We start from the raw sequence: 26,075 nt of genomic DNA, 5'->3' as shown, positions 1-26,075 counted from the left end.
TACACCCCAGAGCATCTCACAGGCAGCAGCCTGCATTCATTGCTCCGGAGCTCCTCAGAAAGGCAGATGGGCTGTGCATGAGAGACAGATCTTCTTAGTTTTCAGGTTTCCAGTAGGACTCAGTGGAATGGCCAAACTCATTGCTGTTTGATGGTTTCTATTTGGCTGAAAGAGACTTGCTTTTCCCAAAGGCTTCCCTTTATAGCAATCTGACTAGGCTCTGGAGGTCTGGAGGAGGCTCCCTGTGGAGCTTACCTGTGCTGTTCCTTTGCTGCATGGTGAGGTAGGCTTTCCAAGCCTTACAGAAGCATGCTGAGCCAAGTCCTTTACCACCTCCAAGAAACTCTGAAACCAACCTTGAGAACCCAGGTGACAGCGCTAACCTTCTGGGTCAGCTCTACATTTTATCTGTTTTTAAATTTCAATCCCTCGCTGCTTGTGATGAAGTAGAAGTCAGAGGGTGGATATGCAATGAACATTTTCAAGAGCCATACTTGTGTGATAGTCTGTTCTGTAGTGGCTTAAATACAGGCCAGAATGAATGCTTAAATCAAAGCACAAACATCTTGGCCTCAGGGTAAGAAAAGCATTTTAAACATCACTGGCCTCAAGGTACAAAAACAAATATTTGCTAAACTTCCAGACTTCAAAGAGTTGGCTTTTCTAAGACAGTTCCCTATTGCTGCTTCCCTGGGAGGCTTTTCCCTTTCTCTGCTTCCCACCCTTCAGGAAGAACACAGGGAAGGACTAGGAGCACAGCACAGCTCCAGCTCCCTCTGCTCCTGTGCAACAACCATCTCAGCTCCTCAGCTGCCAGCCAACTCTGAGAAGCAAAACTGAAAGCAGGACAACAGAAACACCGTCCTCTGGTGATGGTTCAGAGATGGACTGCATTGTTCTCATGCACTTAATTCACTACATGGATCTCAGGTAAACGCTGATCTCTTCACATCTGCTGCAGGATCAGGAAGCTTGCTGCTAATATATGCTTTTCTGCGCACCCTCTTACTTGGTGAGAGGGAACGTTAAAAATACGATTAAATGAAGAAGACAATCTCTCAGCTCCTAGTTCCAGTCAAGACACTGGATGGGATTAGGCATGACACAGGGGTTGTGATTTATTAATTTTTCATTGTCTTTTAGCACTTACTCCAGCCTTTGCAAATTGTTGGATTGCTCATCAGTTCAAGTCAACTTCCCTCCATGCCCCTAAGAATTATACAAACCACCTGCTGGGAACTCACCCTGCCCATGCACTGTCAGGTCTTACTCTTGGCACCTGGGCATGGTTGTAGGCAGAAACTTGGCAGCAGACTGCCCATTAACGCATCATTTGGGCTGGTGGCTGGCAGTAAAGTCAAGGAGAAAAGGAAACCAGTGTCACAGGTGACTGTTTCCTTCAGCCTCACTGCCCAAGCAGGCAGCCCCTGCACCTTCCTGCTTGCTCCTGCACCTTGCAACTCCTTGGTTGTGCCAGTTGTTCGTGGCCCATAATGCCAACCACACTGAAGAGGTGATCTGAGTTTGAAATAATCAATGCAACAAAAATGGGTAAATTTTTAACCTAGAATGGTTCCCTGATCCAACTGGGCCACCACACACCAAACCATCCCTCCCACACTGGAGGATATGACATTGATTTTGGGCTGCATCAGGCACCGCAGCAGCACAGGGAAGTACAAACAGCCCAGCCGAGAGCCCGGTGTTGAACAAAAAATTTGCATGTCTGATACCTGAACTGTACTTCCCATGGGGCACCGCGGCTTGACAGAGGCTGAGATTAATGTCACAATGAACTAAGTGTCAATGGGTCCTCTTCCTTCACCAAGTGCGAGCCAAGCAGTTCAGACCCGAAATATCAAAACTTCAAAAGGACTTTTTGAAATGGAACACTTCAAATTGAAATATTTTAGGACATCCTGTCCCACTGAGAAACTCATTTCAGTTCAGCTTTCATCCTGAGTCCAAACAAAAACAGATTTTAAACATCTGAATAAAGTTGAACAAAAAAAACCTCGTTTTCAGTGAAGTCGGGATTATATTTAATATCAAGTATAAATGACAACAGGGACAAGAAGGGTTTGCACAATACATAATGCACAAAGAGGATGAAAATCCAAGGATCGAATAGGTATTATCGTCCTTACACAAATCTTGTGTAAATGTAGTAAAATGACACAGCAAAATATATTTAAAAATTGCTATACAATATAATATTGTCATATCATATTGTCATACAGTACACATGTAACAATTTAAAAATTTCACATCTGGATACACAATATTCACTGCTTGCTCCTCTAATATGGCTGTATAATTCTAGTATTATTTTTGTCATAAACACTCTGAAGTATCTCTAGGTAAACACTCCCAAATAACAGAAACATTGAAGCAATAACTTATTTTCAGGAAAAGTGTAGGTAGAGAGACTAGGACTTTTACAGGAAGGTAAAAGGCATTTTGTTCTTTTTATTTTTTATTTTTCAACAGACAAGTAGATTATAGTTTTGTTGCCATCTATTGAAAATCTCAAACATTGTATAGGAAAAAAATACACACGCAAAAAAAAAAAAAAAAAAAACAAAAAAAAACCAACAGAACAGAACTCTCCACCAAAAACAAAAACAAACAAACAAAAGACTTTCTTCTTTCTATAACCTATCATGTCATTGTCTTGATCAAAGATCTATTACTCACAGGTATAGATGTTTTGTAGCGGAAGTATTAGTGCTATACAAGGACTTCTAATAATAAATCTGTATGACTACATAGATGCAGTCACTATGCCACAAACACTGAATACTCAACAACGTACTGGGGAAAAGCCAGCAAAAAATAAGTTACAGCAGCTAAGAAGAGGCTAAGAAGAACTTCTGGATGAATTATGCATTACAGAAAATCAGGCTGAGGAAAAGACTACAGGAGATCTGTACTTGGACCAGAAGGCAAAATTACAGTAAGTCACTTCTGACGAGTTTGTTTATTCGCTCCTGAAGACCTATCTCTCTAACTAAGCTACTATAATACTTGCTATTCTTAGCTCTTACCATGAGGCTGGGAGGAAGTCTCTGCTGCTACGATTACATCCTGCCTGCCCCAACCCAGATTTAGTGAACAAGCTACGCCTTTTTCTCTTTGCAACAGACTTTTCCACAGGCTTCAGTGAGAGATTTAAGGCCGAAAAGAAGGAAGTCATCATGGAGAGAAAAAAGGTTAAGCAGGACAGAGCTTTGGGGGCACAATATCGGAGTACCATTTATCCAAAATAAACTAAGTGGCCTTTGAGGAAAAGCACTGTGACTTACTGAAGGAATGAGCATGGGACAGAGCAAAAAATTAAGAAGAAATAAGACCAGAGATTTCACTAACCATAACTTAAAAATTGATTGTATCAGGACAGGTGAAGCAGACACTTCCTGAACAAGAACAGACACACAATAGCATGCTGAAGCTTTGCTGGAAGTGAGCTGTCCTTTTTAACATTTTTTTTTCTCTTTGGTGTGCCCAGAATAAAAAGTCCTCGGATACATGCACAGCATCTGCTTCCCTTCATTGTGCTCTGATGCAAAGGGAGGATAAACATTAACCAAGCTCGATGCAAATGTGAGGCAAACATTTACCTTAAAAAACCTCTGTGCTTGGGCCTGGGTTTGGAAATCTCTGCATTTACTAGGTTTGTGGGAATGACTCATTTATATGTTAACTACCCCGCGATGTTTGCTACACAGTTTCTTATCTAAAACATGGGTGCCCAGAAAAATGCTTCTTAAGGAAAAAAAAAAAAAAAAAAAAAAAGCTTTATCAGAGCTTGTGATAAACAAAGTTAATGGTATACAGTCCCAGTAATAAATGCTTGCTTATGAAGAAGATGCCACACATCTTACCTTTCAAACTCTCTGAATTACGGATCTCTTCGTATTGTTCAGGGAACTCTTGGGAACCCATCCTTGCATGGGAAGGACGATGTAAGGAGCCCACACGGCAGAGCTTTTCATTTAAAGTCTTCTGCACTGGGAGCGTAATCCTTCCAAACTTGGAAACTCAAGTGTGCCTTCAGAGCCTACAGTCAATGGCTTACCACTGTTACTGAAATAAATTGCAGACCTTCTCGTGATCTGCTCCAGGAAAACAATTGTCCCTGCAGCACAGCTCCAGCAGTGCCCACGTTCACCTGCACATCACCAGGGAGTCAAATGCAGAGACTGAACCCTGTCCAGGGCACGGGATGGGTATTTTTAGTTGTCTGCTCTGTTTGCAGCAATGTGCAATTCTCGCTGGAGCTGCATAAAAGGAAGCTGAGGAAAATACACCTCCACGTTTGCCTGAATTTCTCCTCTTCCTCCCTGTGGGTGTCACAAAAGGCTTAAAATAGCTTGTGACATGTCGCATATATATCTATAGCAGATATTTGAAAGGGACAGAGGGAAGGAGGTTAAGGTTTGAGGTACTGTTTATAAGCTTAGGGAAACCACCAGCACCGTGCTTGCTTAGCTTAGGACCAGCCGTCTCTTGAAGCCAGAGGTCAGATTTTTAATTCTACAATGCCTGCCAATTTTGGTGTTTCAGAAATGAGCATTGTGTTAAGAAATTAGGACGCTGTATCTCCGTGTCTCAAGGGATTTGGCTTTGTTCACTGCTCTGGCAATTGCTAACTGTGTCCTTTGAAGAAAAAAACCCTCTTGTACCTGCCGCTATTTTTAGTGTGTGTTTTTGAAGGAAGAACTCTGTCTATAATCTTTTCATCTAAATGATCCTCGAAGACAATCTCCAGGGCAGACACATACTGGCATATGAAATGAACGTCGTGCTCTGAACATCGCGTCTCTGCTCCATGGGCTGATGCTGCAAATCACAGTTCATGATTCAAGAAAGGAAACCTTGTCCTCTGACACTCAGCTCTAATCCCTTCTTTCCTCTGTCAAGCCACTGAAAGTCTAACTCCTAAGGAATATTGTCCATTTGCTGATATAAAAGGCCCCTTGTATGAATAAAAGCAGCATTTTCTGTGCTGTCCTGCAACAGGAAGTAGACTTCGCATGGCAAGGTGATGTATTATGAGAACCAGCACAATCCCCCAAATTCCTTCATGAGATTGAAATAAATTTTGTTTTGTTTGTAACTGCGTTTGCTATTTTTGTTAAACTGCCCTCTCCCAGGTCCTATCCCAAGCAGAAATCCTGTCAAGAAGGATTATTTTTGGCCAATTCTCCTTCAAAGGGTCACAATCAATAACCTCTCTTATAGAAGACAACCTTCGGGAGCACTGTAAAGGATGTTAATGGTAGTTCCTATGGACATTTCACTTTCTCTAAAGGCAACAAATGAAATATTAAAAAACTAGGTAGCATTTAAACGAGTCACTCACCATGAAGTCTGCCTCAAAACACACAGAGTAATCAAAACCAGAGCAACACGAGGGACCCTAGCTTTATAAAAATAATCTTTCCTCCTATACCATCCATTTCATAAAAGGCCTTCAAAATCCACAAGAGAAAAATGGTTTCTCACTTAGAGAGAAGAAAAAAAAAAAAAGAACAAAAAAAGTCTGCAGGCTTTTTAAAGGAAGTAATGTGGCAAATTGTAGCCTTGTGTAATACCATTTAAGTAAGCCAAGTTAACTACATACAGCCTACAGGTTTGTGGGGTGGGAGTTTGGTAGGCTCTAGAAATTCAGAAACATTATAATCTCCTTACTATCACCTGTAAGTGGGATATCACTCCGTGTTTTTTTCAGCACTAAGTGGCTTATCAATACAGATGCTCAAAGAATAGCTTCAGATTTTGTTACATACCATGAAAATCTTCACTTTATAACAATGCCTGCTGTTTATCAGAGTCAGCACTATATATATATATGTATATATATGCACTTGTGTAGGTATTTGTAGGGAAAGCATGAACTGAAACACCTTAATATCTTTCCTGCCAATACCTGCCTATAAATTTACTACGAACCTTGTGAAGATTTGGGTAGGTCCGTGATCTGTCAGGTACTTGAAGTAATAGTTGGGGTCATTTGTCTCTGCATCTGGAAGTAGATACAAAAGGAAGTGCCGGCAATGTTGGTTCTCAGTATTTAGGCCATGCATGAGACATGTTAGGACATACATGAGACATGGGGTACCACAGATCCTCCTGTTTTCTAAGACATGTTACTGATTTTCCCTCTCCCTGTTCCCTTTTCCTCCTGGATGCCCTGTGCAAGTATCTCTGCGTATGAACTCTGTATTGTCCATGCAGCATTGAGCTTGTCTATAAAAAAACTGCAGGCAGAAAAGCAAAGAGTTATCTAAACAAGGAAAAGGGAGGCCAACTTCCAGCTGGATTCTCTCCTGTGCAGTACATCAGCAGCAAGGGCTGGAGAGTTGGTGCTGCACTGTGCTTATCAGCTAGAACAGGACTTCATATACTACAGACAGCAGACAGCCTAACTAGGGCTATGGCTAGCTACGATTTCACTATAGTGAGTATTACATATATATATGTGTGTGTGTATAGAGAGAGAATATATATATTCTGCAGTCCCATAGTTTTGAAAATCATTCTCATGCAACTGTGCTCTGGCATCTCCATTTATTTTTTAATTGTGTTTCTAGCCTTTTCATTGCAAGGGTAACCTAAAAACCTTAATCTGAATGCAAACTGATACAAGCATCACTGCCAGCATCTTGAGGGAAACACCAACACCAGTCTGAAAGGCCTGACCCACCCTGCTCCTCTCCCTGGGGACTCTAGGACTGTGTCTACACAGCCCTTGGTGGCTGTCCCTCAGAGCAGCCATGAGCTCTCCTGGCCTCTTGCTGTCCCCGTGCACAGCTGTTCCCCAGGCAAACCTCAGAAGATGTGTGGAGTGCCTGCAGGCTTCCCAAGGGCAGCCTGCTCAGGTGTGTCCACCTGGGCCCCAGCCCTCCAAGAACCTGCAGATACGGTGCTGCAGGGCATGCTCCCATCCCACCGGTGGCTACGCTTCCAGCTTCACCATCAGTGCTAGCAGATTAATGTGACCACACCAGCCCATACTGGCTCCCTTTCAAGAGGGATTTTCCTGCCTTGAGGTTACTGCAGCAGCCCTCTGCTCCCCAGAGAGCAAGGGGGACTATTTTCTAAAGATAGCTATGAGCTTTCCACTTTCCCAGAGCACGTGAGGAACATGTGGAGAACACTGATGAGACAAAATCTGAAAGTCAGGGAGATAAACTGCTGAAAACAGATACACATTCTCCCTTTTCATAGCACGCTTAGAGCAAAAGAGGCCACGTGGCTCTTCAGATGGGCGCAGAGAATGACTTCCCATCCTCTCCACTGTTCCTGAAGGAGCAAAAGGAAAGCTTTCCTCCTACCCCCAACTGGCAAATAAATCAATTTTCAGGATTCCAATGTCAGCTGGTGGAATTAGGAAACAGTTATTTGCCTAGGACATTTGGCTGCAGAACTTGCATCCTTTTTATGACCAAGCATGAAAATGGCCTGTTAATGTTCAAAGCAAAACCAACCAGCAGCAGATTCTTGACATCAGCTCCTCACTGACAAACTGTGGACCAAAAATTATTCATGGGAATCATTCTATCAGGACATTTTCAACAGAAACACTTTTCATACTTGACTTGAACAGAAGCAGACCTCATTCTTTCTATCTAACTAACTAAACAGGCCAAGAATACATCAATCATACCAAGATCATGGGAACAAGATTGGTTTGTGTTTTGTTTGTTTGTTTGTTTGTATGTTTAAATAAGCTCATCACTAGCAAGGACGTGGAAATGAAATGTCCTATTGTCACAAACATCAGAACATCAAGAAGGAAATGCAAAATTAACATATGGCAAATATTGTAGTATATCTTCCAGGTCTGGTTTGAATGAGCTTGGAGATGATACCAGATAATCTGTGTCACCAAGTGTCTGTTCATATGTTCAAAGAGTAAAGACGGAAAGCAATCTGACTACGCATTCTTTGCTGATACCACACTAACTGATCAATCATGGCAAAAACTCATTCATAATCAGACATTTAAATTGGTTTCAAGTCACTGCATGGCATAGAGAGGGGAATGGCTCTAAAGGCACGTAGACTTTACTGCATACCTAAAATCATACACGTCCTTAACTTTAAGCATGGCAATAATTTCCTTAAAATTGAGTATTTCTGTGAATATTTGCCAGGTTGGATCCTAACTCTGAGCTGGTCTTCACAAAGACACTCAGGAAAATTAATCCAAATTAACTAAAGGCTTAATTTAAAGTAGATTAGTTAAAGTGCATTTAACCCTGTAAAGACTTTAAAATTAAAGTAGTCTTAATTCCATTCTGTATAAAGCTTAATCCATTTTCAATTTATACTTTAAGTTACTTTGGATTAATTAAGTTGAATGTCCTATGTAAATGAGCCTGAGGCCCTGATTCAGAGCTGTGCTCAAGCACAGGTATAAATCCATCCCCATTCAGAACAGCACATCCTCGAAGTCAGGTGTTTTCAATGAAATGCATACAGGTACTTAAGTATTTTCCAGAATCACACTCTTAACTATTTTACATTCTGAAACCATTTGAGAATCATAGTTCAATGGTAAGGAAAAATCATAGCCTGAAGGCCTGAACGCCAGATAAATGTATCTCATGTACTGTCTTCCAAATGATACCAATTTCTCCAGTGTGTGTAAAAGAAATCTTAAATCATTGTTTTCTGTAGGAAATCTCTGATTGGCACAGAATTAAAAACCGGTTCTTCAGGCTGGAATTATTTTTTTCCTGGGAAGAGGAAAAGAAGATTAGCCCCTCATTTCCTGGGAAGACTTCACAATGGAGTGTTGTTCTCTCATCCCAAACTGGTAAATCACACTCTCCGTTCCTAAAGGAAATAAATAAAGAAATAATAATAATAAAAAAAATCAACAACTGTAGTTCTCTAGGATTTTACATCCCATATTTTTCATCTTTTCTTTCAAAACTCCCTTCCATGGAAGCGTACTCAAAATGTTTGAACCTGGATTATTATTTTGCTGGGTATGCAGCAAGAAACTGAGAAAGAAAAAGCAACAAGCTTTATAACAAGGTCTCAGTAACTACTCTACTTCATATGTAGGTTTAAATATTTGATGTTAGTTACATATATGCTTAACTACTTAATTGAAGAGAAGTAAAACTGTTATTATTGAATAATACAGTAGTATTATTGCTAACAGTGTAACATCAAAGGCATATTAAATGGCAAGTTGTCTGCTGGCTACCTAAAGTGAACTATGAAAAAAAATCTACCTTCAGAATAAAATTCACCAACTACACTATACATGGAGCCAGAAAGGTTATTTACAGAGTCACGGAGCCCAGGCAGATATCCCAAGTCTGCTTACTCAGAGTGGCTTGGAGAAGTTGCTCACACATGATACAGCTTAGCTCTGGATCCATCCAGCTTACTGTCCAAGTACAAATTCCTTCAGTTCCCCCTGGCACTTGAACGGTTGTACTCACATGGTGCAACAGAGCATAACATAGCAATCTCCAAGATACCAGACCTGAGGTGTTGCACCTGTACAGTCTGCTGTATCCTAACACAGAGAACCAGTACAGTTGTGTTTTCATGGCACTGAGCCCAAGCAAACACTCACCTTTCAGCAAGCCAGTGCAGCTTCTGCACACAAGCTGGCACAGGTACAGCTGGCTCATGCATTTTCACCTGCTCTTCCCCTACTAGAATGGGTAAAAACAAATTGAGTATGTCTGCACCACCACCTAACCACAGCCTACCTGATGCAATGAAGCCCTTTGTCACCTGACAGTGGTGAAATGGCCACAGAAAAACTGAGATTTGACAGCTCTGTACATCAGATTTGCCAAGTGCCCATATTTTGGCTAGTTTTCCCCAAAGAGGAGAGTTCAAAGAGAAGACTTTTCCATCTTTTTCTAACTCATGCAGTGAAAAAGGGAGAATTGATCTTATGTAGGTTCTTCAAATATGCTTATCACTATGCTATGTGCACACTGTCCAAAAAGAGGATGAGGAGGTATTACAAAGAGATCCAAGGGCAATGACTACCACTTGCTCAGCAATTTACCTAATTCCTGCTGCCAGGAACAGCAACTGCTTTGGCCCTCCATTCTTTTGCTGCCTTTCCTTACATTATTGTTCTACAGACTGGTGAAATTTACTACTGCCATCTTTCCCACTTTGATAGGCAAGGAGAAAAGAGATTCACAAGAAGAAATGCATAGTTGCCTTCAACAATACTTTGCAGAATGGTTGCTTTGTGAACATAGCAGTCGGTGGCATAATGTGGAGGGAGCATTGATTGTAAATGGGTATTCTTTTTAATTTCACTATCATCGTTTCCAGAATTTCCATGCCTCTCTTTTAGTTGAAGTGATGTTCCTGCCACTCAGGGCTAAAAGAGGTTTTCAGACGGGTTTGAAGGCTGTTAGCCACCATCACACACCAGCCACTCTCCTTGTGTTCTCTACATTCAAGCACCCAGTGGTCTCTCTGCTCTTGCTGGTATTTCCTCTTGAACCAAGCACCTTTACTATTTTTCAGTTTGCAGATGTGGTCTGGATGAGGACCAGTGCATAGCTGAGGTGTGAACAGTAAAATAAGCACCCCAGTCACAGGAAAGCAACTTCTCCCATGCACACTTTAGGCTGGCAGCATTTAACTGGCACTTAGATAATAAGGACATCTACTTCACTGCAAAACGCAGTCGGGACTTGCAGCCATGAAATGGACTTGATAGCCTTTAAATGCTGTTTTATGGTGCTGGCTTACAGAGATGGCTTGGAGCCGACATGGCAGCTCATTAACACTCAGTTAACACTTCTCTATATAGCACAGCATTGACTTTTACATTTTCTTATTTCCAGGGGAGCAATGTGCGTGGAATTAAAGGGAGGCATGATAGTTTAAGACACACAAAATATTATGAACAAATCAGTTATGAAAATATTGAAATAAATAATTAAAAATATTATGTCCTGAAATTACTATTTGTGAATATCGAGTCCAGGAGAAGCATTACTTTTACCCTGCCAAGTTTCCCAATGCAGGTGATTTCTGAGAGTCCCAGCTTCAGCTGCCGGGGACAGATATCTACAAAGGAGTAGTTTGTTATCTGAAACAAACAAAAACCTACAACTCACTTTTCACTTGTAGGCTGCAAAGTAGTGGGAGAGTGCAACCCGCTTTCTTTGATGCTGCACTCTTTGGCTCTGAAAGCCAGAATGGTCTGTTCTTGCAAATAAAGCAGTAAAAGAGGAAGTGAAAATGTCAGGTTGCATTTGATTTCCAGAAAACAGACTGTTTCCTATAATAAAAGAGAGCAATCCCCAGGTGAAATGAGGATCTTTCCATTTACTGGTCACCTCAGACTTCAGACAACATGGTGAGAGCATGCAGGAGATTAATAGGCAGGTTAGCTTCCAGCCCTCCCCACTGCAACATCTGCCTGTGTTAACGAACAGCCTTGCACACAGCAGGTAGAAATCCTGCTTCGGCTGCTCCCCATCAGCACAAACCCAGAGTTTAACAAAGGATCAGCAACCAACGATGTGCAAAGCTAGCCGAGGAGGAGGAGGGCATGTTGAAGGTGGCCAGCAGAAACACCAACAGCCTAACCAGCTCCCCAGAGGAACCCCCTCTCCCTGCCTCACCTACGTTTGTTGGACAGCCTCTCCTGGGGTGCTCAGCAGAAGCAAAGTCTGCTTCTTCCTGGAAAGGTGGGCATGGGTGTGCTGCACATCAGGATGCCCCGCAGAGCTATCAAGCTGGCCTTAAGAGAGGGGCAAGAGAGCTGCATCAGTGCAAAGCTCCACCTGGCCCAGGCAGCCCCACTGAAAACCCTTTGGGTGCTTCTGCGCAGCCCCGCGTTGTGCCAAGCTGGCAAACCCAGCCAGTGCATTTGCAAAGGCGGCCTTTACGCCAGAAACATTGCATGCACAGATTAAGTCATTAAGCAGATTTCAGCTGGATGTCCATGGATGAATTCTGGCTGCTGGCATGCGAAAGATGGCAGGCAGCAATTGAAGAAGTGGCTTCTGGCGTCTGAAAGGGGTTCGTCTCACAAAAAAGATGCAGTCTTAGATGTGGAAGGTAAAGGGAACTGAAGTTTCTGTTGGAAATGCGAGTGCCAATGGAGATGGAAAAGCAGTAGAAGGATCAGCTAGAGATAATATATACAGACAGAAATCCCTTTTTGGTGAAAATGCCCATGAGGAGTGTCTCCATGTAATGCAACAAATTCTCTGGTGAGTGGGCAGATGAGACAAAGGCAAGCCTGACGCAAGCTGGGTTTTTGCTCTTATTTGCAAATGAAGCAACTATGCTGTAAGATTTTTAATGACCTCCGCCACTCCTTTTTCCTTTCTCCTCAGACAGCCCTCAAGACACTCAACTGCAGTCATCTTTCTTATTGATCACTCAGTGCTGGGTGTCCTGAAGATTGTATGGGTTGGTATTTGCTAAACTGTAATTTGCCACAATGTCATAATTGGTTTTATTTTTTCAGATGTAAAATACCCCTAGTCAGAAATACAAAATATTTAAGGGCTCATAAGTTGGCCAAATATTACTGCTAATTACAGTAAAACCAAAAAGTATATCCGTTGCTATAGGAGAGGTCTCCCCATTAAATACTCTGTCCCTGCTATGGATGCAAAGATGCACTGGAGTTGTTATACAAACAGAATGTGAACTCTTTGACATGGGAAAAAACAAACAAACAAAAAAAATAAGCAAACAAAAAAACATGCAATGTTTTATAGCCAACCTCATTTTGAAAAATGGCTAAACCATTTTATCTGAAACTTCATCATCCCTATCTCCCTCCCCCCAGGTAGACACAACAAAATTATAATTATCTTAGGGTATGCAGAATGCAAAACTGCAACCCCATCAGTTGAAGTTTGGCAAAGGGTCTGAAAAAGAGTTATAGTGGGAAGTGTCAGGTGAGCTCAAGAGGAAGAGTTACTGCATGCTTCACCTGTAATGTCTTCACTATTGGGGTCTTGGATATTATAGTGGTGGCTGCTACTAAACACATCGGACTAATATCCTTACATTAGTCTCTTTTGGTGATATTGGGAAAATGCCCATAAGGTGATAAGTGCTCAGCACATGGGAGGATCAGATTTTATGTAAGTGAACTCATTTTTCTGGGGCTTTGGCACTTAGCTACATATATAAGAAGCAGAAAATAGGACAAAACCAGCAAAGTAATATTAAAACACGTGATGGTGGTTTATTAAAAGACTTACAGCTGAAAAATATGAATGCCACCTTTTTGTCTCTACACATAATGTATCAGCCCTTCTCCGAAAGCTCTTTGAAGGCAGAGAATCCAGAAGTAACAGCTGAATTCTCAAATCGAAATGCCAATGAGCTGGAATATTCCCCTCAAAAGAGATGCTGGTGGCTTTATTGAAATGACTCTCCAAGAAATGGCTGGCTCCCAGAGCATAGTGGGGGAGCCAGCCGTCTCCTGGAACTGAGTTGGCATAAATGAGCAGTAATCCAAGGCAGTGTCCATGCCAGGCCTCTTGTCATCATCTGACCACGCTGCTGGGATGTTCGGTCTCAGGACCCTTGGCTGAAGGATCCCAGGCTGCCTGTCAGCCAGAGGTTTCATTCTTTCTTATCCAGGACAAGGAATCAGCAGAAGCTCAACCAGGATTTTCAGAAAGGTACTTGGTGTGGCACTATGAAAGGGAGGCTGGGCCTCAGGGAAGGGACTACAAGGCAGCGCTGCCAACTAGTGCTGCTTGAAACAAAGCTCTTGTGATAGCATCTCCTCTGCTGGGAATGAGCAGGAGCACCAGCCAAGCTTGCGTTCCAGTAGACTGCAGGGCTATTTGAGACATCAGATATGCTGAATGGAAGATCATCACGCTCTTGCCAGTCTGCCTGATGTAGGTGAGCTGCTATATTTACAGATGCCTTGGTCTGTAAATAAATGAAATAACTATGAGTAACTGCAAAAGCACCATCACATTTACCTAGTATAAATAAACTAAAAACAAATGTATCTTGCACACAAACTGTTGGGCTTCTCTAGCAAGCAGTACTGTGACCAAAGACCTTACAGAACAAAAGGAAACAGAGCACTAGAAGAATCATATGCTTGTTTCACTATACAGTATACGTCACACAAACTTTGCATCCAAATCGAGCAATAAATCTACATTGCTTTCCATCAAGCAAATTGCCAAGTTACTTATCAACAATGGATTTAGTTTCAGTGAAAGTTGCATATAAGTGGTGGAATTATTTGCAAAGTCAGATGAAGTGTTGGTGATCATATTCTCACCATATGATAAAAGGATATTTCACTGAGCCTCAGGACACAGAGTAACAGCATGGTCCCTCCTGTGATCTTGTTCAGGGAAAGGTCAGCTAGCTACAGAAATTATATTTACTTTTGGAGCATTCAGCTACATAAGCTACCAGCTGGGAAAAAAGCGTTGAGTGACTCAGAGGAGGAAGCCTCTACACCCCCAACATGAATTGAAGTTATGAAGGGTTAACAATGAGAAACGCTGGAAGATTGTTCAATCAGCTTATCTGTGCCCACTGTTCCAAAAAGAAAGCCCAAATATTCCCAAAGTAGGGAGGATTCTCCAAAGCATTTAAAGCCATTCTCTATTTCACAGATGAAAAGGTGCATACACATCCATGTTACCATGGAGAAAACTATATCTATGCTCTCTCCTACTTGTGGATTTCAGGCTTTGAACTTTAGATTAACACAGGGAATTTTTTTACCTCCACCTAACCCTTCCCCACAATACAGATGGTCCTGAAAATGAGAAGTAAAACCATTTACTAAGGGACCCACAGGGTTAGATCCAAGCCCCAAACTTTACACTAAAACTTTCAAACCTTTGGCATATTTAAACCTATTACTGCATTTTGCACGATGGCTGTTTTTTCTAACATACTGGATCAAATTCTGAAGCCTGACCTCTTAGGACAGATTCTGATGCCCTTCAGAATGAGTTGCATTTTTTCCCATGAAGATCCCCAAAGTAAAGAATTTGTATGAAGAGAGACAAGAATGTGATGCTTTCTAGCATTTGAAAGCTGGATTCTGATCCATATTTTATAGGTTAGGTCTAGCCCACAATCAAACTCATTTGGCAACACTTTCTCTTCTAATTGAGATATATAGTTCAGCATGAATGAAATAATTCCATATTTAAAGAGGACACTAAAAAGCCTTTTTCCAACAGATATCTAAAATTCCATTTATAGTAGTAAAAGCCTGATTATAGGATGATGTCATTGCTTGGACTAACTTAATTCTAGCATCAGATGAATAAAGCTAACGAAGGAGAGAAGTGTAGCAGTGTGTTTAGCTGAAATTAATACTTTTAGCACTGTATGTTAAAACAGGTAGCATTCTCCTAATATTTACTTTGATATGTGCTTTATTTCCATATAGTGCCAGGGCACTGATTAAATAATATTCATTAAAAAATGAATAAATGAAAAGAAAAACTTCTAAGGATATATTAATATTTAAAAATTAATATATATAAAAATATATATTTAAAAATTAATATATATATATATATCACTGTTTCATTGTTATACTGTTCTCTTCAGTCTTAAGTTTTGATATTGGAAACTGAACTGACCTTCTCCAATGAATATATTGCTCAGGACCCTGTTGACGCTAATCGGACTCTATAATACTAATTCTATAGGGGTTTCACAAAAATGAGAACACTCCAAGTACAAAAGCAGTACAGAAAAGAGACTAAGTAAAATGGTACCTTCTTACTCGTCATGCATCAAAACAGCAGGGCAAGCAAGCCTCAGAGCTAAAGCACTGACTGTGATTTCCCACCTGCTCCCAAGGGATGTCACGGAGTGCACCATGAATGCCTCCCTGCCCCACCAACCATGGAAGCCAGGGCTTGTACAGAAGTTGGGGAGGGAGGTGAGCTTTCCCTCCACACATAGTCAAGATGTTGCCAGGGTGCTCATCCAGATCCAGAGTTTAGGGCTCGTTCTTGGATCCCGTGGTTTAGACGCTGCCCGTATCTCTCCACTTTATAGACAAGAACAGCTGCTCACCAACCCACCCCCAACCCGCTAGAGAAAACTCTGATCTGAGAAAATGAGCTAAATTCTATTCTGAGTCCTGCTTTATCAATAACATTTTCTGTTAATAACATTGGAGCAGGAAAGATCTCATGGGTCATTGAATTTGAGCTCCTTTATCATAAAAACTACATCACAAAATCTGTTTTATAGAATTATTGAGCTTAGTCTTATAATAAGCTAAATTGTTTGTCGCCACCACTCTTCCTGGGACACTTTTCCAGAACCCATTTCTATTTTCTATCTTTAATTTATATAGCCCTGGAGATTTTTACTACAAGCAATGATAAGCAAGCCAAAAAGAGCTTAGTTTAATTCTTGAAACCAGCATGAGCAAAGAAGGAAAGTCATTAGGAGAACGTATCTCTTGGGAAGTAAGAAAGTAAGAATTCAAAGGTATAAGAGAAAATAAGCATCAGCTGTTCTCATATTGATCACTGACAGGTGTTAATTGAATGTTCTGGACCTACATCAACTTTTATCTGATTTGGTTTTATTACCAGGAATATGACCCTGCTCTTTAGGATGGGGGGAAGTTAAACCTCCAGCTCTGTTCTCAGTACCTAGCCAAGAATAGGCACTTCAGATTTATGGGGACCAAAGAACTCAGTGATGTTTATGAGGGACATTGTTTTTAGATATAATATAATATAATAATATAATTTTAGATATAATCCAGCCTAGAAAATGTTCTAATTACAAATGTTTATTGTTTATTTACAATGGAGGTGGACACACGTTTTCATAGATGAAAACTGTAACTTCTAATTCTAGTTGCATGCCAGAAAAATCATATAAAATCTTGACTTTAGATTTAATTTCTGACTTTAGAAGTGACTCAGTCTGTGTTCTCACACCAGTCTCTTGTCCTCTTTCTGTCTCCATTTCCTCATCTTTAAAATATGGGTAATAATACTCCCGCATCCCTCGAGTGTTTCTTAAGCTTAATTAACTCAATGCTTACAAAGTGCTTTCTGATCCAGAGATGAAAGCGCGACACGTATCCAAAGGATACTATTCTAGGCCATTTGTAAATAAATAAAACTGTTCTCTCTAGGTCTTATTTTTAATACAGAATTGGAATGACCCAGCCTCAAGCGATCTTCTCTCATGGAAAAGGCATTGGGAGGCAGGTCCGTGGCCAACATTTTCTCCCAGGTCAGTAGTTCTCCTCTGCCTGGGAAATGTGAGAATGTGGCTGCAGGCCAGCCTTCTTCTGCACAGAGGGAGGGAGCCGGAGCACCAGGCCTCTGGCCAGCACTTGCCAACCGAAGCCGCGCTTTTCTCAGAGAAAGAGAATGGGAAAATGCACGCCTAAGCCAAGGGGTTGTGCTCAGCTGAGAGCTCTGCAGCTGTCCTGCTAGGAAACGAACGTGACGCAGGGGCAGCGAGCTGCACAAGAGCTCAGGGGCCCCTTGTACCTTGAAGGAAGGGGAAGCGGAGGTCAACAGCTCTGGCCAGTCTCGCGCTCCCCCAGGGCTACAGCTCTGCAGATCAGACTGCTTGAGGGAGGACACGATTTTCGGAGCTGACACTCCGCTACAAGGCCAAAGATGGGAAGCCCAATAGTGGGACCAAGGTTTTTCAGCTAGGTTAAAGCGTCTGCTATTTTCAGCATGCAAAGCAGCTCGCACGGCGTTGAGTCACCCTGCCTCAGTGTCCCGGTCTCCCCCGAGCAAAACGGGAGACATAGCAAACAAGTGTCACGGGGACTGTGAGATGCTCGGATGCTAGAGGAAGGGAGGCCATATGTGTTGTTACTAAAAAAAGTGACAGCTTGGATTAGGGCTATTTTGGGACAACAGCGCTGTGATAGCTTTCCATGCAACTGCCTCCACCACAGAAGAAATGAAACGTATACAGGTTTAAGAAAAATGTGTGTACACACATGCACACGCTGCTGTATGCTATGCTTCTCAGGCCAATGATTTTGTTTGTTACATTGCTCAGGTGATAGATAGCATTCAGAAATTCTGGCAGCTCCTGAGCTGCGTTTTTAAACAGCACAGATTATGCTGTGAGATAGCGTTGGGTAGCCCAAGAGTTACAGCATTACGGGCTGGTAGCCTTGAGGGTGAGATATAAAGAAGACGACATGGGTTTGGTGGCTATGTGGGGTGCCTGGCATACTCTCACTGCCCACACAGTCAGGGAGGGTGAGGTGAACACCGGCATCATGCCATGTACAGGATCAGAGCAGAGTGGTGAAGAAACAGTGGTAGTGACAACGCTGCCTCATTTTCATCAGCTTCTGGCTAAGGCTCTGAACACTTCACCACCACATGTGCCTTGTGGTTGCTTGTGACCTTCTGCAGGTCTAAGTTTTTATATCTACCCCTGAGCGGTGAAAGATAAAAGCTTTGAAATATATAGCTACGAAATAAAGAACATGTGGGGCACATATATAGCTTATAGCTGTTTGCCATAAAGGTCTGTACAATCTTATTTTTCCTTGTCGTGCACATCCATGCCCCAGACCATGCCATAAGCCAAGTAGTAGGGAGAAAAGAAGCCACTGGACAGGATCGCTTGAACTCGCACCCAGACTTTCAGCAACTGGAGGTGAGAGCAGGACATAAGGGTTGCTGAATAGACCTCTAGCACTCACGTAACTCTTCACCTAGGACAGTTCATGTATTTACTGAGATATGGACCTGGCATATATACAAGTGGGCTTATGGTAAACATAGTGGTTCAAATCTGACTTCATCAAGCAACCCAGAGTTTCACCTTTTAAACTAAGCTTTGATATCTACCAATATGCTTGTATTCATACATATGCCCCTATTCTACATTTCTTCTTGTTGTTTAAATTAGAAATGTTGCAGTAATGTTCACTGCCTCTTAAGTCTGTGAACAGACGCTGAAATTAAAGGATTGTGACAAATTAACCCCACTTTTCCAAATATCAAAAATATTCATGTGTGTTAAACTGCTTTATTTCTTCCAATTTATTTCCTCTTATTTATGGGTAGTTCACATGCTTCTGCACTAGCAAATACAGTGTATGTGTACATGCAAGACAAATTATTGGACTGAATTAATACAATCACCATGATTTTCACCCAGGACTTGACTCTGACAGTTGCTAAGCACCACAGCCTGATGCAAAAAGACACTGAAATATGCACAATGGCTCTGTGACAGACAGCACTGACCTGCCATGCCATAAAAAAGAGCCTATGAGAGGACTTTCTGGTTCGTCTGTAAAAACATTTCAGAAAGGGCAGCAACCACCAAGCAAGGAGGGATGCCAGAGAAGGAAGGATGCTTAGGCAGGGGCAAAGCAAGAAGAGGTGCCCAAGCAGGAGCAAGAGGGACACCTGAGCAGGGGAGATGCTGGACAAAGTGAAGGCACAAAAGGAGCCCAATGCAGGCCAAAAAGGAGACGCCCAAGCAGGATTGAGATGAGGCTCTGGAGCAGGTTCACCTCTGAGGGGACTGTGGCCCATGGAGGAACCACATCAGAGCAGCAGAGTAAGAAATGAGGAGCAGCAAAAGGGAAAAACCATGTGTTGATCCTGTCTCCTGCACTGCCTGTTGTCCCACCAAAAGGATGGAAAATAACACGCAGCGAGGGCACTGGAGGCTGGGGATGGGGAGGAGAGCTTTCACAGACACAAGTGGTGCTTCCCCTACGTGTTTGTTTTCTGTATTTCTAAATACCAGGATCAAGGACTAGAAGTTTATATTAAATGTAATAAACTAAATTCCGTGAAATTCCCTAACTTGAGACTGTTTTTCTGTCCACAACACTTGGATAACAAAAGAATCAACAGAAACCTTTACTCCAAAACTTGAAATAACTACCTCCCTCTCAGTAAAAGCTGAGTAAAAAGGGGAAACCCTCCCTTCTGCTATCTTCATGCTCTCACCATGTTTACCCCAGATACAAACAGGCCTGCACTTTATGGATTGGACAATACCCAACAACTATGGGAATTAAAAGATAATAACGTGCTAAAACACTGACTGCCAGAGCTAGACAGACACCAGGGACAAGGAGAAATGTTTTTTCCTATCCAGCTGCTTTGAATTCAGCTGAAATGCAGCGCCTTTCTGAGAATCCCAGCAAAAAATGGCTTGTACCAAGCGAGCTCGTCCCACTGCTGCCTGCTCGCTCAGGGCTCGGACAGCTGGGGGCATGGATGGGGTGGCGTGCACCTTCTGAGGAGGGGGGACACGTCATTTCCCACACCAAGAAATGTCAAGCACAGGAGAACGGGTGGGACGAGAGGGAGACTGTGATGAATTTTGGATGCTGCTGGCCCTCGCCCAGGCTCTCATCAAGGGGTGCTCGAGCCTGCATGACCTGGACAGGTTCCCTGCAGGGCTGGAGCCAGACAAGCACAGAGAGCGTGGAGTTTCTCCCCAACTCCAGCTTCATTTCCCTTAGTACAAGAAGAGATCCCTGTAGCCACACTGACCAGCCCAAATGCAATGAGAGGTCAGAGAATGAGCCCTGATCATTGTCTAGCACGAGGTTGCATAGACCTTGGAGCTTTCCACTTTTTCCATCCTATACACAGGAGTACTGCAAGTGCTAATGTTAAGGTAAACCTCTATTTTTAACCACAGCCCCTGCAATTTTTCCCTGAAATTTCCCCCATTTCTCCCAACCAGGTTTGGACTTTTGTGTTTTCTGGACAGAAGCTGGGAAGGGCTGGGAACTTCGCAGAGAACCCCTGCGGATGGTTTACAGGCAAACTCTTGCTAATTTACAAAGGGCACCCAATGTTTAAGTGTGGTTGCCTTTTCAGTTGATTCACGTAGCTCCATATAGAACAAAGACTGGGATTAGCACTTCAGGGGTGTGTAAATAATAATCAGCAAGGCTGAGGTATGCAGATACTATTTATCTCAATAACTCCCCTTTTACTTACGATGACCTGAATACACCTACATCAGCTGCACACATCAGCTGATGTGCAGTCTCCAGGTAGATTGGCTCTCAGGGCACAGAACTTACAGCACAACCAAGAGAACAACAGACTTTAACTCATCTTCTCCAAAGCACAGTAACACAAGCTCATTAATGTAATAAAACCCATTTTTTCTTCTAATATGGCCTCTTTGCTAGGCATGTTGAGTCTAGTATACTCTTGTCCTCCAAAACTTTACTGGCTTATTTGTTTTGTGCAAAGTAGCACAACACAGCTGCTCTTTATGGACTGAAACTTTTACCTGGCACTGAAATGATCCTTGGCTTCATTTTATAAAGCTGTGGAAAACCTCAACCTGTGATTATTCTGTTAGCTTTAAAAATGGCTTTTGTTTTCACATGCCTTTAGTGCTCTCTAATTGTGCTAGGGAGTTAGCTGCATAATTTCCCTGTGTTGATTTGGAAACTATTCTTTCTGCCATAAGATCCATGTGTGTGCTTGTAGCATGGAAAGTTCCAGTTTGTGATTCAAAAGCTGCCATTCAATTAGATATGGACATTTCGACTTCAGTCTGGCAAAAACACTACAGTGATTTCCCAACATCACAGATGCTTTATCTGCACACAAACCCTCCAGATGCTCGTGCTGTCACATACATACCATTGAAGGCTGTCCAGCAATGCTCCAAGATCCTAAGAGCATTTACAAAATCAAGCTCCACTGCACTCACCAGCAGAGAAATCACACTGAAACATGATGTGAGGACATTGCAGTGAAAGCAATGACCACAATGGGCAGGCACCAGCAGGAGCTGAGCACCTCTGGACCTCCAAAGGTCCCTGGTGTTTTGTTCTTCAGTCTGGCAACCAATGCATCATTAGGTTTTAAAGAAAGGCAAGAGTAGGTTCAAGGCATGTAGGGCCTGACTCAAAGCCCTCTGCAATCAGAAAGAAAATACCACTGCTGTGTGGGGTAGTGGTGTTGATCTGTGATGGAAGTGTCTTCGAGAAACATCAAGTAAAAGGAGACAACTGGAGATAAAAATATATTGCCAAATTTTATCTGGAAAACTGTTTTCTAAAGCTTTATTTTGATACTAATTTATACGAGTTTTAATTTTTCTTGTAGCCCTTTCTATTTGTTTGAAATTTTGCTGCTTATGCCCATGACCTAGACTTTACAGAATGGAGCACTGTTATGCTCAGGTGCAAGGAGTATCTATCACAGACACGCCCATAGCTTTGTCCAAATCTCATTCTATATTACTTTGGTCCTTCAGAGAAAGACCATAGCCTCACACTCTTAAGTAAAGAGGAAGAAAGTGCTCAATTGTGATGATGAGCAAGATAAAAGAAGAAAAAAATGTTGCCTGAACCTACCCATGGGGAACAGACTGTCTCTACTGGGGCTTCTCTGCAGGGAAAGACACCATCACCAAGGGGACTTCCACTGTGGCAGCAGAAATAATCCCCAGACTGTCCCCACTGAGGCTGTCCCTCCGTTAAAGTTGTCGTCCAGTGGAGGAATGGAGCAGCCTATTGCCCCACTCAATGTCAGCTAGAGTGAGAAAAAAATTTTCTTTTTCCGCTCATCATTTTCTGAGTTCTGCTTCTGGCAGGGGAAAGGGCTCAGTAGCATTCTCCAGGCTGTCAGTAAAGGAGGGTGGGGTTTGCTGTGGAAGAGAAGGGATGAGCAATCAAAATCAGTCAAATCACTTCGGAGCAGTGTTTGGAGGAGTTTGGGGAATTATGACGGGTTTGGCTCAAAATTCCTTTCAATGCAATGTGTTGAGAGAGGAACAGTATTTGATGAAAACACCAGTTCAGTAAAGCATTAAGCGGATACTTAAAGTAAAGTTATATTTAACCTTAAAATTAACTGAAGGCAACTATAATCCACAAACTTCAGAAGAGTCCTTTTGCCTATTCCTTTGCATGGATTTATTCCTTACCTGACCCAAGAAACCACTGTACTGAATGTGTTCCCATTTTTCTCTTCTAGGAATGGGCCAGAATATTTTTTTTTTCTTTCTTTCCCAGAAAAATATCTTTAGTAAAAAAGTAAATCTTCCCCACCCTCCTGCTTATGGACATGATGTTGTGGGGTTATACCATGGATTTAAAGAGGTGCTCATAGTTACACAAGTGTTTTCCTGAATCAGAATTCAGAACATAAACTGGAAATAGCAGTGGACACTGACTATAACCTACTGAAGTCCCTGAAGTTGACCAGGTACTACCTGTCATGTGACTATGTCAAGCATTTGCTTTAAAAGCACAAGGTTACAGAACTGCAAAAGAACAGAATTAGTGTACTTAGATACATTCTCATCTCAGAACACTGTGCTCAGGTTCTGCAGTAATAAGTTTGATAAAATCTCTCAGATTTATCTATACCATCCCACACTCTTTAGAGACACAGGGAAAAAATATATTCCAAAGCAAGATTAACACATTTTGGATCTGAAAAATATTTAGCTCCCAGGACAGTAGCTATGCATGCAGATATGAAGTAGAATTGAGATGAATGCTAACCTCACCAATCTCAAGTGAGCCCAAGGGTGGGAAACCTTTTCCTCGCTGATTGTCTAAGAGAGCCTTCTAGCCCCAGTAACACTCACCTCACCTAAAAATAAAGCAAAAAGAATCCCACAACGTGAAATTAAGTCACAGATCACAGCCAGCCATCAGCCAGTATTTCCCTTCCCTGACCTAGACAAGCTTTGTAGAGCATGAACCTTAACTTCTTGTCTGTAACTGTAAAGCCTAATGCACATATACATCACATTGTAAAAATTGCAGTTGCCATAGAGGAACACTACAGATTGTGAAATGGCCCACACTTTTATCTTTGTAAGTACTGTTTCGTTCATAGCCTTGTTTGTAGAATGTAATGTGCAAAGACTTTCTGCAGACTTAAAAGCAAACAAAGAAACAACAAAAAAAAACACACCACAATTTAACTAACAGAAGGAGTTCAGAATGAGAGGCAAGAATTGTTCCATTCTTCCTGATGTAATTCCTTTATTTGCTTTATTTACAAAATCGGAAAAATAATGCTCAGCCTTCCCTTCTACTTCATGAGTCTGATATGAAGCCCATACGTACAGTACACTGAATATGCAAAAGAGTATTTAACTGTGATATTTGATCTTGTATTCAGTGACTGGAAAAGCATGTTCCTTTAAATACCATCTAGTTTGATTGGAAAATTGTTTGCTTCAGAAAAATCGTCTCTGGCACTTTGAAAAAATGTATTGTGTGATAACTTTGTTTTAGTCCCATCTTTTATTGGTTTGTTAAGCCATTTCATTTAGTGTTAATGATGCAAACCATCTTGTTTAATGCTTTGATGCTGCCTAACATATTATTGCTTTGGTCTGCAGAATAAGGCACTTCTAATACCCCTCTTTTCAAAACCATTATCATTATTTAATTTTTATTACACAAGTTTGAAAAAAAACGCTGCCTCAGTACAAGTAATTTATATATTAACTAATACCACAACAGCTTTTAAAAATGACTGCAGTGTTCCACAGCATTGGCCCCAGACATCCCAGCAGGACATCACAGCAAGACTTGTATAAGCGTTTGGGACAAGTACCCGGGACAATGTCCCCCTTTAACAGCCAGAGTACACTGCCACACGGTGTCACAGCAGCATCACCACACTGGAATGCTGAATTTATTTACACAGGAGTGTTCTAGCCAGAAGTTTTTAAATGAAAGAGACGGTGTAGCTTTGGGGGCAATCCTAACTTGAACAAAGTTCCTTGTTCAGTGTCAAGAAAGTGACGTTTCTGATTCTTACAGGCCTGTTGACAGTAAAAACACAGGCTGGAGCAAGCAGCAGTGGCAAGCTTCGCTGCTTGAGGGAAACACTGCAAGATTTTCTTATGACTACGACTAACCTGCTGGTGGGGCATCTGTGGGATCACCACAAGATCCCAGCAACACTTTTGAAAACAGAATCACCAATAAATTGAGCCCTGCATTTGTTATTAGAGGTAAGACCAAGCCCTTACAACCTTACGTGAGAGAAAGAAATGGGAGTAGGTTAAAAATCCAGAATTCTGGCGCAGTGGCTTAGAGGCATACCAGAGGTATTTCACTTCATGTACTCAGACTGTAGCTCCCTAACCATCCCTCACACCACCACCGCTACCCATACACTTACTTCAACTACAGATTTCCTCTTACTTCAGTAGTCCTCCAAGTTCAGCAGGTAATTATGAAACCTCTTTGGCACCAAAACTGCTGTGACGTGCTGCGAACCTATTTATTCCTTTCAGGCAGATATCTATGCCTCAGCATAGACCCATAGTCTCAGCCCAGGTTTAACATTGCTGCTGATGTTTCTATCTTGGTCCTAATGGACGTAGCGGCTCTTTGAGCTTCATGTATGTTTTGAATGGGTTATAAGGAGGTAAATATTTTTACATTCTCCAAGAACAGACAGTATAGAGATCCAAGGGGAAAAAAGGCACTGAATTCTGCAAATGTACCCCAGACATACTCAGCTACATGATTAATATACATAGAAACAGTAAATAGTGCCTGAATAGTAGGGTCATTAAAAAGCGGCTGTCTATCAGAAAGACTCTTATTTTTATAGGTCTTACTATGTTTATTTTTTTTTAAGAAATAGAATAAGCAAAATTCTATTAATCAATCTAAAGCATCTTTTACCCAACCACAAAGTAGGGTGTTTTTTTTTTTAAATCATTTTCCCCCACTATTCCAGATTACATATTTTTCTTTTCCATTCCACCTGTTCCAGTAACCAAATTATTTACCTCAAGGCTCTGTTTCTTTCTGCATAATTCTTCACTTCTGTTATGCCTTTATACGATAAACATTTTTGTTTGACATTTCATAAAGGCTTATCTTTGTTTTGAGACACTAAAAGGTAAACTTCATTCCAGCCAGTTGAGATTATCCATCTCATCCCAAATCTACACTGGCTGGGAGCAATCTTTCACAGAACTGGTCAGGCAAAGCCCTCCCTTTTCCATTTCTAGGACTGCATCCTTACCCACAACTCAGAGCTACTTTGACCAGTCTGCTTCTTTCATGTTCTGATAAACTTTTTCTTTTTCTTTTCTTT

At 41.8% G+C, this 26,075-nt stretch overlaps 1 long non-coding RNA gene across 1 annotated transcript; it reads right to left on the bottom strand.

The window, feature by feature from the left end:
• On the bottom strand, positions 1 to 26,075 carry LOC310892902. Its single transcript, XR_014578585.1, has 3 exons — positions 11,637 to 26,075; positions 9,605 to 9,686; positions 1 to 8,847 (listed from the first exon to the last, which is right to left on the bottom strand). It is a non-coding gene; the product is annotated as an uncharacterized lncRNA (long non-coding RNA).

This window comes from Anser anser (assembly GCF_964211835.1).
Source record: "Anser anser genome assembly, chromosome: 1".
Taxonomy (NCBI): Eukaryota; Metazoa; Chordata; class Aves; order Anseriformes; family Anatidae; genus Anser; species Anser anser.
This window is presented reverse-complemented; position numbering and strand designations above follow the sequence as displayed.